The sequence below is a fragment of the Ranitomeya imitator genome, chromosome 2 (genome assembly GCF_032444005.1).
Source record: "Ranitomeya imitator isolate aRanImi1 chromosome 2, aRanImi1.pri, whole genome shotgun sequence".
In the NCBI taxonomy this organism is placed as follows: domain Eukaryota; kingdom Metazoa; phylum Chordata; class Amphibia; order Anura; family Dendrobatidae; genus Ranitomeya; species Ranitomeya imitator.
The window spans coordinates 649,901,030-649,916,950 of NC_091283.1; the positions used below are offsets into that span (position 1 = coordinate 649,901,030).

Below are 15,921 nucleotides of genomic sequence, written 5' to 3' on the forward strand. Positions count from 1 at the left end.
CACTGCCTAGAAAGCTCCTCTCTCTTGGCCTGCAGGCAACCCCCTCCCCCCTGCATGCAGCTGTAATGTGAAACCAGTGTGCTGTGTGCAGGCCTACTCAGCTGTCTGCAAAAAGCACATGGCCGATGGGGCCTTCCCTTTATTCTCTTAAACTGGAATATAATCGCGCAGCTTAGGTCTGGAAGCAGCACAAATACATTTTTGGCTTCGGCATTGGCCAGGCCATCACACAGTGCATTTTCTAGGTGCAAGCGCCTAGTGGAAACAGAGAAACGGATTGCTGCTTAACAGGGGCTCACAACCACATCATGTTTGGCCTCAAATTAATGCCCAGCTCATGCCCAGAGGAACGGTAGCTCCGTGATCGCTATACGGGGTGCCATTCCCGAGCTAGGACGGCTAGGAGCTTTCAGTATGCTTCAGTCCCTCTGAGAAAAGAGGAGTGCATTTCATAACTCAGCTCGCTCAATAATGTTACGACCAGAGGGCATATCTTAACCCTGCTGAGTTATGAGTGAGTCTTTGCCCAGGAAAAGAGCTAACAGCAGCTCTGCAAGCTGCTCCGATGCATTCTGATGTTCGCCCCTCCCCCAGCCACATGGTTTGCCATGATCTGAAATGATATGAGAGAACTGTGGTTTCTTTCAACCTTAATTACTTTTTATTTGTAATCGTCTGTATATACATAATCGTCTCATTTTATAATATATTTTTACCCTTCTGTAAACACTGCCTACCTTTTTGGAGTAAAATATAAAATTACTAGCTTTGTTTCTCCTTATTCTGTCACGCGTCCCTCACGTATGGACTGTCCTATGCTCAGCCTCATGAGAACGTTGCCATGTGTGGGAAACTGCATGCAGATATTACTCGAGTCGTACCTGAATTCTTCTAGTACATCCGTATCCACAAGACAAAGAGTCAGAGAGTAGATTACTTGGCAGTTTATTTTGCCTTGAAGCAAATCACGGTCCACTAGGTAAAAAGACAATTCCTTTGCCAGGTCAGAAAGTATGTCTTCCCACGATGTTCCAATAACAGAAAAAACACAGACAGGAAGAGGCACTGGAACTAACCGGAAAGGCAAAGTCTCCACCCAGGTAATTAACATATACACATATACATGCTGAACACCAAGATGACCACTGGGTGGCAACAAATCATAACAAATAAGAATACAATACAACCCGAATGCATTTACAGAACAACTAGGAAAAACCAGACAAAATAATAATGTAAATACATTCGAATCTGCCACTGCGTGGCAGCACACTCCTTGCTCTATAACGTACTGTCACGTCCTCTGAAGTGAATTATGCTACTAATATGGGTTGGCTCCGGACCCATTATTAAGAAATGGGAGCTTGTGGCAGTGGATTTGTCCTGCGTGTTTGGGAAACCTGGCAGCGATGGACGGCGTTGTTAATTATTGTTCCCGCCTGAGTGGGAGTAGTTATATCACCGTCGCTGCAGCGTGCCCATTAGCCAGTACAAAGTAAGGCAGCCTTTCTGGCGACTAATTATCCTAGGTGAAGTACCTTGTCTGACCTGAGGATAAGGGGGACGCCGGAGAGCTGCAAGTTCCAAACCGGAAGTGGGATATAGATAAATCCCCTTCAGATAGGAACCAGGGGCAACCAAATAACCCCGGTTCATTACAAATTGGAGTGAGCGGTGGGGATGATAAAGTTATTCTCCGTGATTCATGACAATCCCTGAGGTGATGACTGTAAACCTACAGCAATATACACCATTATACTCCTGAGCTCTAGCTAACCTCTACCCGTTTTTGGTCACAATAGTGGCCACTGATTGGCAGCTTTCTGCCTATGCACAGCATACACAAAGCTGTCAATCATTAATGTGGGCGGCGTTAATCAGAGATCTGCAGTAGTGGAAACAGAATTGATAAAAGTTTACACCTCGGCGCCCCAGAAAGTGCCACAGCTAGGGTCCCCGGGCCCCATCTTATCCTGCGCTCAGAGGGTCCTCTTCAGCAAGGTATTACTGACAGTTTTCTGGGGTAAAACTACTTCAACTGTGGCAATGTTTGTGCACCACCCAGTGTGGCCGGGGCTGCTACAGCCGGGTCCTCAACTCTCTCTCCCAGCAAAAGTGGGACAAGCCCCTGTGACGTCATGGAAAGGTCCTTCCTATTCCTACTATGATTGGCCCAAGGACAAGGGCTGATCACGTGACTGACGTCATCAAAGGTCCTACAGCAGTACAACGTAAGTACAGCTACAGAGTAGCAGAAAAGGAGCACAAGTCGCAGCTAGCCTCCCTCCCGTCACGCGTGTAATCCCGGGCTTGAGCCTCGTGGTTCTGAGTCCAGTCCCAGACTCTGCTTCACACTGTGCCCCATGTTCTTGGGCTTAGTTCCGTCCAAAAGAAAAAAAATCTAGTAGTGGTCTGTGCATGTGACTGGTCACATGACCGTGACATCAGCAAAGGTCCTGTGGTCACCGAGATACGAAGAGTCAGCACAAGTAGCTGCATGAGGCGGGGGAGCCAGCAGCAGCAGCAGCAGGTAGGTGGCCCGGGAGGGGGCGCTGCCACCTGCCCCTCTGAGGGGGCGACACTATGGCAGGAAGAGCAGCTACTGATTGGTAGTGATGGGGCATAGCTAGGGGAGCAGCACCTAGCCCACACATACAGGGTACAGCACGGTCTCTGCGTGCTAGACATGCAACAATGCAAAGCAAGTACAAGACAAATATTTGTATGAGGCACCAAAAAACATTAACCCCTTCATGACCCCAGCTTTTTTTCGGTTTTGCGTTTTCGCTCCCCTCCTTCCCATAGCTTTTGTATTTTTCCATCAATTTGGCCATGTGAGGGCTTATTTTTTGCGGGACGAGTTGTACTTTTGAACGACACCATTGGTTTTACCATGTCGTGTAAGGGAAAACGGGGGAAAAAAAATTCCAAATGCAGTGAAATTGCAAAAAAGTGCAATCCCACACTTGTTTTTTTCCTTTGGCTTTTTTGCTAGGTTCACTCACTGCCAAAACTGACCTGCCATTATGATTGTACAGGTCATTACGAATTCATAGACACCAAACATGTCTAGGTTCTCTTTTATCTACCGTAAGTGGTGAAAAAAAATTCCAAACTTTGCTGAAAAAAAAAAAAAGTGCCATTTTCCGATACCCGTAGCGTCTCCATTATTTGTGATCTGGGGTCGGGTGAGGACTTATTTTTTGCATGCCAAGCTGGCATTTTTAATGATACAACATTTGTGCAGATACATTCTTTTGATCGCCCGTTATTGCATTTTAATGTAATGTCACGGCGACCAGAAAAAGTAATTCTGGCGTTTTCTAATTTTCTCGCTATGCCATTTAGCGATCAGGTTAATCCTTTTTTTATTGATAGATCGGGCGACTCTGAACGCGGCAATACCAAATGTGTGTATATTTTATTTTGAATGGGGTGATTTGAACATATATAATCTTCTATATAATTGTCTAAGGGTCACTTCCGTCTTTCTGTCCTTCTGTCTGTCACAGATATTCATTGGTCGCGGCCTCTGTCTGTCATGGAATCCAAGTCACTGATTGGTCGCGGCAAAACAGCCACGACCAATCAGCGACGGGCACAGTCCGGAAGAAAATGGCAGCTCCTTACTCAACGCAGTCAGTGCCCGACGCCCGCATACTCCCCTCCAGTCACCGCTCACACAGGGTTAATGCCGGCGGTAACGGACCGCGTAATGCCGCGGGTAACACACTCCGTAACCCCTGCTATTAACCCTGTGTGTCCCCAACTCTTTACACAGGTCCTGCGTGAGAAGGACCTGCCATGACGTCACGGTCATGTGACCGCAACGTCATCACACCCTGGGACCGGAAGCTGCCGCGCGGTGACAGAACTACAACGGGCCCTCAGATCAGAAGGTGAGTATGTTTTACTAGATTGTGGCCCGATTCTAACGCATCGGGTATTCTAGAATATGCATGTCCCCGTAGTATATGGACAATGACGATTCCAGAATTCGTGGCAGACTGTGCCCGTCGCTGATTGGTCGAGGCAACCTTTATGACATCATCGTCGCCATGGCAACCATTATGACATCTACGTCGATACTGTGCCCGTCGCTGAATCAGAGACGTGGGATGTCTACGTCCTTTATGACATCATCGTCGCTGTGCCCGTTGCTGATTGGTCGAGGCCTGGCGGCCTCGACCAATCAGAGACGCGGGATTTCTACGTCGATGCTGTGCCGGTCTCTGATTGGTCGAGGCCTGGCGGCCTCGACCAATCAGAGACGCAGGATTTCCAGGACAGACAGACAGACAGACAGACAGACGGAAAAACCCTTAGACAATTATATATATATAGATTTTTTAACCTGTGACATATGTGGCTGTGCAATATACTACGTGGACATGCATATTCTAGAATACCCAATGCGTTAGAATCGGGCCACCATCTAGTGTGTGTGTGTATGTGTATATGTTGCCATGGCGACGATGATGTCATAAAGGTTGCCTCGACCAATCAGCAACGGGCACAGTCTGCCGCGAATTCTGGAATCATCATTGTCCATATATTACAGGGACATGCATATTCTAGAATACCCGATGCGTTAGAATCGGGCCACAATCTAGTATCTATATATATATAATTGTCTAACGGTTTTTCCGTCTGTCTGTCTGTCTGTCTGTCTGTCCTGGAAATCCCGCGTTTCTGATTGGTCGAGGCCTCTGATTCAGCGACGGGCACAGTATCGACATAGATGTCATAATGGTTGCCATGGCGACGATGACAGTCTGCCGCGAATTCTGGAATCATCATTGTCCATATACTACGGGGACATGCATATTCTAGAATACCCGATGCGTTAGAATCGGGCCACAATCTAGTATATATATATAATTGTCTAAGGGTTTTTCCGTCTGTCTGTCTTTCTGTCTGTCTGTCTGTCTGTCTGTCTGTCTGTCTGTCTGTCCTGGAAATCCCGCCTCTCTGATTGGTCGAGGCCGCCAGGCCTCGACCAATCAGAGACGGGCACAGCATCGACGTAGAAATCCCACGCCTCTGATTGGTCGAGGTCGCCAGGCCTCGACCAATCAGTGACGAGCACAGCGACGATGATGTCATAAAGGATGTAGATATCCCGCGTCTCTGATTGGTCGAGGCCGCCAGGCCTCGACCAATCAGCGACGGGCACAGCGACGATGATGTCATAATGGTTGCCATGGCGACGATGATGTCATAATGGTTGCCATGGCGACGATGATGTCATAAAGGTTGCTTCGACCAATCAGCGACGGGCACAGTCTGCCGCGAATTCTGGAATCATCATTGTCCATATACTATGGGGACATGCATATTCTAGAATACCCGATGCGTTAGAATCGGGCCACAATCTAGTATATATATATATATATATATAATCTTTTTTTTTTTTTTTTTTTTTTTCCTTTTGAAAAGCTTCAATAGTCTATCTGGCATCATCAACCATAGAGGTCTCAAGGAGACCTCTGGTTGTCATGCCAACGCATCGCTGACCCCCGATCACGTTACTGGGGTCAGTGATGCGCTCATTTCCAGCCCGATGGCTGGAAGCGCTAGTTAAATGCTGCTGTTAGCTCTTGACAGCGGCATTTAACTAGTTAATAGCGGCGGGTGGATCGCAATTCCATCCGCCGCTATTACTGGCACATGTCAGCTGTACAAAACAGCTGACATATCCCAGCTTTGATGCGGGCTCACCGCCAGAGCCCACATCAATGCGGGGGGTTCTGACCTTGGACGTACTATCCCGTCTGAGGTCAGAAAGGCGTTAAGATTTTGTCTCTCACAGTTGAAGTGTACCTATAATAAAAATTACAGATCTCTCCATTCTTTGTAGGTGGGAAAACGTTTGAAAATCATCAATGTATAAAATACACTGCTCAAAAAAATAAAGGGAACACTTAGGCCGGCGTCACACTCGGCGTAAGACAATACGGTCCGTATATTACGGCCGTAATACGCAGAAAAGTCCCCAAAATAGTGGTCCATAGCTCCTCCGTAAGCAGGGTGTGTCAGCGTATTTTGCGCATGGCATCCTCCGTATATAATCCGTATGGCATCCGTACTGCTTTTTTTTCTCGCAGGCTTGCAAAACCGACATACGGATATAAAAGGGATCCATGTGTAAAAAAAACAACACATAAAAATATATATATATATATATATATATATCTCTATCTATCTCTCTATCTATCTATATATATATATATATATTCTCAGTAGACACATATATGTATATATATATTAATATTTCATGCAGCGCGAGATAGCTTTAAAGCCGGTAATTCAATTGCCGGCTTTTGCTATCTACTTCCGAAACCCGACATGATATGAGACATGGTCTACATACAGTAAACCATGTCATATTCCACACTACTAATGTTAGTAGTGTGTATATGCAAAATTTGGCCGTTCTAGCTATTAAATTAAAGGGTTAAATGGCGGAAAAAATTGGCGTGGGCTCCCGCGCAATTTTCTCCGCCAGAGTAGTAAAGCCAGCGACTGAGGGCAGATGTTAATAGCCTGGAGAGGGTCCATGGTTATTGCCCCCCCCCCCCCCCCCCGGCTAAAAACATCTGCCCCCAGCCACCCCAGAAAAGGCACATCTGGAAGATGCGCCTATTCTGGCACTTGGCCACTCTCTTCCCATTCCTGTGTAGCGGAGGGATATGGGGTAATGAAGGGTTAATGCCACCTTGTATTGTAAGGTGACATTAAGCCATATTAATAATGGAGAGGCGTCAATTATGACACCTATCCATTGTTAATCCAATAGTAGTAAAGGGTTAAAAAAAGCACAAACACATTATTAAAAAGTATTTTAATGAAATAAACACAAAGGTTGTTGTAATATTTTATTCTACGCTCAATCCATCTGAAGACCCTCGCTCTGTAACAAAGAAAAAATAATAAACCAACAATATACATACCTTCCGAAGATCTGTAACGTCCCACGATGTAAATCCATCTGAAGGGGTTAAAATATTTTACAGCCAGGAGCTCTGCGAATGCAGCGGTGCTCGTGGCTGCAAAACCCCGGGGAATGAAGGTAAAGTAGATCAATGACCTATATTTACCTTCATTTGCGGTGAGGCGCCCTCTGCTGGTTGTCCTCATATGAACTCGAGCCTGGGAGCTTTCTAGGAAAGTTCCCACGCTCGAGGGACATCCAGCAGAGGGTGCATCACCTATTCTATGTGTGCACTTTTATTCTACCTATTCTACTGTAAGCTGTCAGTGTGATTTTACTGTACACCGCACTGAATTACCGGCTTTTCTTTCTAACACCGCTGCATATTTCTCGCAAGTCACACTGCTGGTCTGTGTGTAATCCGTATTTTTCTGGCTTCCATAGACTTTCATTGGCGATTTTTTTTTTTTTTTTTTTTTTTTTTTTTTTTTGCGCAATACGGTGGCAAACGCAGCATGCTGCGATTTTCTACGGCCGTAGAAAGCCGTATAATACAGATCAGTAAAATACGGCAGATAGGAGCAGGGGCATAAAGAATAATTGGGCCATGTGTAATGCGTGTTTTACGGATGTATTTTATGCGCTCATACGTCCGTAAAACTCGCTAGTGTGACGCCGGCCTTAGACAACAGAATATAACTCCAAGTAAATCAAACTTCTGTGAAATCAAACTGTCCATTTAGGAAGCAACACTGTTTGACAATCAATTTCACATGCTGTTGGGCAAATGGAATAGACAACAGATGGAAATTATTGGCAATTATCAAGACACACTCAATAAAGGAGTTCTATATCTGGGGACCACAGACCACATCTCAGTACCAATGCTTTCTGGCTGATGTTTTGGTCACTTTTGAATGTTGGTTGTGCTTTCACACTTTCACACTCGTGGTAGCATGAGACGGACTCTACACAAGTGGCTCAGGTAGTGCAGCTCATCCAGGATGGCACATCAATGTGAGCTGTGGCAAGAAGGATTGCTGTGTCTGTCAGCGTAGCGTCCAGAGGCTGGAGGTGCTACCAGGAGACAGGCCAGTACACCAGGAGATATGGAGGGGGCCATAGGAGGGCAACAACCCAGCAGCAGGACTGCTACCTCAGCCTTTGTGCAAGGAGGAACAGGAGGAGCACTGCGTCGGGAGACTTAATCGTCACTCCACAGCTCCTGGGGAATCTAGTGACAAACGGCTTTAAAAAATGTTTGGTGTATAACAGACTATTACCACGCAATAGGACCATAAAGGATGCTCATGATATATTTGAGGTAGCATGATCCCATTTTTTTCTGGATGCATCTTGGTGGTTTATTCTCATTGTTTAAGCCTCTACAGCACGCTATTACATGTACTGACAGCAGCAAAATATACACACATGTATGGTAATAAGTAGCCTCTGACATTGGTTAACACGTTTGTTGGTTTTTTGACATATGCCGGTTACTTTCAACCAACAATTGTACATCCCAAGGGACTGTTAAGTATAGTTATAACCCCAGAGAGGAAGAATTGATTAATTTTGATAGGGGTATACTTCTATGGGACCATATGGGTAATGGGTATGGTGCAGACAGGGATGAATTTGCATATGATTATATGGGTATTATTGGATATCATATGCATAGCCCTTTCGTACTATGTGGCAAGTGTGTACTCTAATAAAGTGTGATATCGCTACATAAGGCTGCCAGCTGTATTTTATAAAGGTCACAGGCGGTGACCTCCTAGCAGCGTCAGTACTTTTATATTTGTTGTACTTTTCTCTTTCCCATTCTTGTGTTGGTATAGGGTTCACCATGGCACTAAGGTGTTTTTTCCTTTTTGTTTAATATATGTATTGTATATTTTTTATACTACCGAGTAAAAGTTAAGTTTTATATCTATATCCAATTGCTATTCTCTACTTAATTCTGGTTGGATTTTCTACCCTGCTATATATAGATCACCAAGATTGTCAAATTCGCCACTGGTGCCCTGTGCTCTTCACAGATGAAAGCAGGTTCACACTGAGCACATGTGACAGATGAGACAGAGTCTGGAGATGCCGTGGAGAGCGATCTGCTGCCTGCAACATCCTCCAGCGTGACCGGTTTGGCAGTGGGTCAGTAATGGTGTGGGGTGGCATTTCTTTGGAGGGCCGCACAGCCCTCCATGTGCTGGCCATAGGTAGCCTGACTGTCATTAGGTCCCGAGATGAGATCCTCAGACCCTTGTGAGACCATATGCTTGTGCGGTTGGGCCTGGGTTCCTCCTAATGCAGGACAATGCCAGACCTCATGTGGCTGGAGTGTGTCAGCAGTTCCTGCAAGATGAATACCTTGAAGCTATGGACTGGCCCGATTGATCACATCTGGGACATCATGTCTCGCACCATCCACCAATGTCGCGTTACACTACAGACTGTCTAGGAGATGGTGGATGCTTTAGTCCAGGTCTGGGAGGAGATCCCTCAGGAGACCATCTGCCGCCTCATCAGGAGCATGGCCAGGTGTTGTAGGGAGGTTATACAGGCACATGGAGGCCACACACACTACTGAGCATCATTTCCTTGTCTTGAGGTATTTCCACTGAAGTTGGATCAGCCCGTAAATTCATTTTCCACTTTGATTTTGAGCATCATTCCAACTCCAGACCTCCATGGGATATTAGTTGTGATTTGCATTCATCATTTTTAGGTTTTATTGTTCTCAACACATTCCACTATGTAATGAATAAAGCTTTACAACTGGAATATTTCAATCAGTGATATCTAGGATGTGGGATTTTAGTGTTCCCTTTATTTTTTATTTTTTAGATGTGTGTGTGTGTGTGTGTGTGTGTGTGTGTGTGTGTTTTAAAACTTTTGCACACAAAAAAAAAAATACAAAAGGTTTGGGAATCACCGCAATTGTATGAACAAAGTTAACAATTACACTGCATGTTGAAGTCTGTAAAAAGTGAAATAAAAAAAAAGTTCCACATTTAGGGTATGTTCACACGTTCCTGATTTCCCTCCTTTTTTTTTCAGGACTGAAACCGCAGCTCTTTGCAGAAAACGCAGATCCTTTTTTTGGTGCTTTTTGGTGCGTTTTTTGATGTGTTTTTTGATGCAGTTTTCTATGCAGAGTCTGTGTGTTTTCTAGGAAGTTTTTTAGGGTTAAAATGGCTGAAAATACCCTAACCCTACCCCTAACCCTACCCCTAACCCTAACCCTATTCTAACCTTAGTGGAAAAAAAAAAAAAATTCTTAATTTTTTTTATTGTCCCTACCTATGGGGGTGACAAAGGGGGGGGGGTGTCATTTACTATTTTTTTTATTTTGATCACTGAGATAGGTTATATCTCAGTGATCAAAATGCACTTTGGAACGAATCTGCCGGCCGGCAGACTCGGCGGGCGCACTGCGCATGCGCCCGCCATTTTGCAAGATGGCGGCGCCCAGGGAGAAGACGGCCGGACGGACACCGGGAGGCCGGGTAAGTATAAGGGGGGGAGATTAGGGCACGGGGGGGGGGCATCGGAGCACGGGGGGGGGGCATCGGAGCATGGGGGGGTGGGATCGGGGCAGCCACACTCCGCCCACGCACTTCCGCCCGCTTCCCCGCACTTCCTGCTGCAGCGGTTCGGCACCACAAACCGCAATAAAACCCGCAGATATATTTTGATCTGCGGGTTTTACTGCGGGTTTGACCTCACAATGGAGGTCTATGGGTGCAGAACCGCTGCGGCTCTGAAAAAAGAAGTGACATGGTACTTCTTTTTTACTGCGGCTATTCAGCGCGGCTTTTTTTCCCGATTCCCGCATCGTGCACAGTGGTTCCTGTTTTCCATAGGGTACATTGTACTGTACCCTGCATGGAAAACAGCTGCGGAACCGCAGCGGCAAAAACGCTGCGGTTCCGCAGAAAAAAACGCACTGTGTGAACATGGCCTTAGAGTTTTTTGTTCATGCCTATTACCCCAAACAATAACTAAAAAGTGATTCAAAAGTTGTATATACCCAAAAATGGTATAGGTAAAAAGTACAGCTTGCACGAACTAAAAAATAACCCTATTACAGCAGAACCTATATGAAAATAAGAAAGTTATCACCCATCATACTGTGCATAGGGAAGTGTATATGTATGTGTGTGTATATATATATATATATATATATATATATATATATAATATATATATATATAAACACAGCAGCACATGTAGATGAATCTAGGCCATGTGAAAACACAGACAAATGTTTGATATGAATCATACTTCTCAAAAATATTTTTTCATAAAAATGTTATCAAAACATTTTTTTTCTTAAAACTTACAGTTATAGATAAAATGAAGATTCTTAGCGCATAAATTGGCCAATTCATGTGTGCCCATCAACCACGGCAAGGTGATCTCCCCCTGATGGGTCCTACTCTACTGTACATGTCACTCTTGGGCCACCAGCCTACAACTCTGGACAAACATGTCACTCTGGGCTAAACCTACAATTTATGGGCAGGTAGAGTTGATTACCGCCACCTGCAAGGTCAATGGGAGGAGTGCAAGGTCAGTCTGGATGCAGCCACATCCATACACTAAACAAAGAAAAAAAAGCCAACCAGCACTCCCAATGTGAACACATGCAAGCTGTATCATATAGATATAAAAGAACACAGCAGCACATGTACATGAATCTAGGCCATGTGAAAACACAGACAAATGTTTGATATGAATCATACTTCTCAAAAATATTTTTTCATAAAAAAATTTTCAAAATTTTTTTTTTCTTAAAACTTACAGTTATAGATAAAATGAAGATTCTTAGCGCATAAATTGGCCAATTCATGTGTGCCCATCAACCACGGCAAGGTGACTAACTAAAAAATAACCCTATTACAGCAGAACCTATATGAAAATAAGAAAGTTATCACCCATCATACTGTGCATAGGGGAGTGCATATGTATGTACGTTTGTGTTTGTGTGTGTGTATGTAGTATATATATATATATATATATATATATATATATATATATATATATATATATATATATATATATATATATATATATATATATATATATATATATATATAAAATTATAATTTGGTAGTCCTATTGTGCGAGCTGTAGCTTTCATTTTTCTGTTTCCAGAATTGTATTAGGGCCATAATGATCCGTAGTTTTTCATTGGTATAATTTTGGAATACAAGAGGCTTTTTGATTACTTTTTTATTTTTTAACCCCTTCCCGACCCATGACGCCACGTAGGCGTCATGAAAGTCGGTGCCAATCCGACCCATGACGCCTATGTGGCGTCATGGCGGGAATGCTTCCCTGCGGGTCCGGTGACCGGGGTCATTCAAATGTCACCGTACCCGCAGGTGCAGGGGGACCTGTACTTCACCCCAGGGGGGGTGGCTTTGCCCCCCCGGGTCTACGATCGCTCCTGGTGACCTTTTTTTAACCCCCTCCAGCTCTGATTGGAGCTAGCGTCCATGTGACGCTAGCACTCCAATCAGAGCTGGAGGGGCGGAGAAAAACAGTGTCTGCCTCGCTCCTCAGTTTCATCCCGACTGCTCACCTGCCCCCCCAGACACCGCGATCGCCGCTGCAGCCGCCGCACACCTCTTCAGAGCGCCGCCGCCGTATCCCCCACTGCTACCGCCGCCTCCCCCAGTGCTACCGCCAGTACCACCGCTGCTGCTGAGGACAGGTACCTCCCCTCTCCTGTCCTCCACTCCCCCCAACCTCCGCTCCCTCCCCCCTGCCCCCCCGATCATCCCCCAGCCCCCCTTTATCACCAGCTCCTGCTCTATTTTCTTTTCTCCTATCGCCCCCTGCATCTGTTAGCCCCTCCTCCCCTGGTGATCACCCTCTTTAGTGATCACTGCTAATCACCCCCCAGATCACCCCCTGCCCCCCCCCCCTGTCCACCTGATCACTCCCTGCCTCCCTTTATCACCTGCTGCTGCTGCTGTGTTTTCTCTCCTACTGCCCCCTGCGTCTGTCAGCCCCTCCTCCCCTGGTGATCACCCTCTTCAGTGATCACCGCTAATCACCCCCTGCCCCCCCCCCTGTCCACCTGATCACCCCTCTGCCCCCCTTCATCACCCGCTGCTGCTGCTGTGTTTTCTTCTCTCCTACCGCGTTTGCGTCTGTCAGCCCCTCCTCCCCTGGTGATCACCCTCTTCAGTGATCACCGCTAATCACCCCCTGCCCCCCCCTGCTCACCCACTACCCCCCCTGATCACCCCCTGCCCCCCTGTCCACCTGATCACCCCTCTGCCCCCCTTCATCACCCGCTGCTGCTGCTGTGTTTTCTTCTCTCCTACCGCGTTTGCGTCTGTCAGCCCCTCCTCCCCTGGTGATCACCCTCTTCAGTGATCACCGCTAATCACCCCCTGCCCCCCCTGATCACTCCCTGCCCCCCCTGATCACCCCCTGCCAATACCCCCCCCCCCCCCCCGTCCACCTGATCACCCCTCTGCCACCCTTTATCACCTGCTGCTGTGTTTTCTTCTCTCCTACCGCCCCCTGCGTCTGTCATCCCCTCCTCCCCTGGTGATCACCCTCTTTAGTGATCACTGCTAATCACCCCCTGCCCCCCTGATCACCTGCTGCTGCCAGCTTCATCTCCATCTGACGCTGCATCTCCTCAGCCCCCTCCTGTCCCCCCGCGCCTGACAGCCCCCCCGCGCCTGACAGCCCCCCCGCGCCTGACAGCCCCCCCGCGCCTGACAGCCCCCACGCGCGTCTGACAGCTCCCCGCACCTGATAGCCTCCTCCTGCAGAAGAGTTGCACCAAACACTCGCACATACACACGCAACACTATAATAAAGTTTAGATTTTTTTTTACACACGCACCACACACACAATGTCCCGCTCATCCCAGTCATCCCAGTCAGAAAGGCTGTACTCAGCTGAGGAGGCATATTCCTTTCTTGCCTCCGAAGCTGATAGTGAGGGAGAAGACCCCACTTTTCTGTATTCCTCCCACTCTTCCTCCCCTAGTGACACCGACTCGCCACCCCCAAGATGTCGCAGGTCGAGAAATCGTCCGGAGCGCAGGGGAGGGGAGCCGGAGCCCAGGGGAGGAGAGTCGGAGCCAAGTGGAAGTAACCCCCAACCTAGTGCTAGTGACGCCCAACCTAGCACTAGTGCCCCCATCTGGACCCCCGTCCCTGAAAACTTTGCTCCACGGATTCCTGATTTCATTCCCCAATCAGGAATCCAATTTGAGACTGCCAACCTCCGGGAGATAGACTTTTTCAAAGTCTTTTTCTCGGAGTCAATCGTCAGTCTCATGGTGGAGCAAACAAATTTGTACGCCCTGCAATTTTTTGCCCAAAACCCAAGTTCATCATTTTCTACTTGGAATCCCGTTGACTCCGTAGAAATGATGAAATATTGGGGACTGGTCCTTCACATGGGGATTGTGAAGAAACCAGAAATTCGCCAATACTGGGGTACTGATATTTTATATCAAACTCCAATATTTGGCATGGTTATGAATCGCAAACGTTTTGAGGCGATTCATAAATTTCTCCACTTTAGGGACAATACGGACATCCTTCCTCGCGATGACCCGAATTTTGATAGACTGTTCAAAATTCGGCCAGTCATCGAACACTTCAGCAACAAGTTTGCTGAAGTGTACATTCCCCAAAGGGAAATTTGTGTGGATGAATCCCTCATCCACTTCAAAGGGAGGCTTCAGTTCCGTCAGTACCTGCCAAGCAAAAGGGCGAGGTACGGGATAAAACTCTACAAGATCTGTGAGAGTACCTCAGGGTACACTCTCAGCTTTAGAGTTTATCAAGGAAAGGACAGCAGTATCCAGCCCCCAGATTGTCCACCTGCTCTGGGGGTGAGTGGGAAAATAGTGTGGGATTTGGTCCACCCACTGCTTGATAAAGGTTACCATCTGTACGTTGATAACTTTTATACAAGCATCCCACTCTTTCAATCCCTCTCTGCCAGAGCTACCGTCGCTTGCGGTACTGTGCGCAGAAACAAGAGGGGTCTCCCTTTGTCACTAATTGAGCAGGTTCTCCCAAAGGGTGAGAGCCGGGCCCAATGTAGTGGCAACATGCTTGCGGTCAAGTTCAAAGACAAAAGGGACGTCTTTTTCTTGACAACAATCCATGGTCCCGGCACCACGGCCAGCACTGTTCGAGGTACCCCAGCACAGGTCCACAAACCTGACTGTGCGCTGGGGTACAACAAACACATGGGGGGAGTTGATCTTTCTGATCAAGTCCTCCAGCCCTATAGTGCCATGCGGAAACCGAAGGTGTGGTATAAAAAACTGGCTGTGCACATCGTACAAATGGCACTGTATAACGCATACGTGCTATCACGATGTGCAGGCCAGACCAACAACACCTTCCTTCAGTTCCAGGAGGCGGTGATAAAGGCCCTGATTGGAGGCGTGGAAGGAGCGGGCCCCAGCACCCCTGGAACTCAAGGTTCCCGTATGGTACCGGTGCAACATTTTCCCTGTGAGGGGAGAGCAAAAAAAAGGTGCCGGGTGTGCTATAAAAGGGGGATAAGAAGGGAAACTCGTTTCCAATGTGAAACGTGTCCCGACAAACCTGGACTGTGTTTGAATGAATGCTTCAGAATTCATCACACGTCCGTGGACTAGCCACATCCTGATATTCCACTACAGAACTCACTCACACCAGGCTGATATACACAACACCACACACACACACCAACCTGACGTACACTACACCACACCCCAACCTGACATACACTACACCACACACACCAACCTGACGTAGTGTGTCAGATTGGTGTGTGTGGCGTAGTGTACATCAGGTTGGTGTGTGGTGTGGTATAGTGTACATCAGGTTGGTGTGTGTGGTGTACACTACACCACACACACCTACCTGACGTACACTACACCACACCCCAACCTGACATACACTACACCACACACACACCAACCTGACGTAGTGTGTTAGATTGG

The 15,921-nt window shown here is 46.9% G+C and overlaps 1 protein-coding gene across 4 annotated transcripts in view; it reads left to right on the forward strand.

Moving 5' to 3' along the window:
- Nucleotides 1–2,192: 2,192 nt before the first annotated feature.
- The window catches only part of LOC138667089 (oocyte zinc finger protein XlCOF7.1-like), a 51,998-nt gene continuing 38,269 nt past the window's right edge, over nt 2,193–15,921 (forward strand). Inside the window, exons 1-2 of one of the 4 annotated variants that reach the window (XM_069755385.1) lie at nt 2,193–2,231; nt 8,932–9,091. The gene's annotated coding sequence lies outside the window, so the exon portion shown is untranslated. Of the gene's footprint in view, nt 2,531–8,931; nt 9,092–15,921 lie in introns of all 4 variants that reach the window. The other 3 variants (XM_069755388.1, XM_069755386.1, XM_069755387.1) reach the window with 3 other exon arrangements.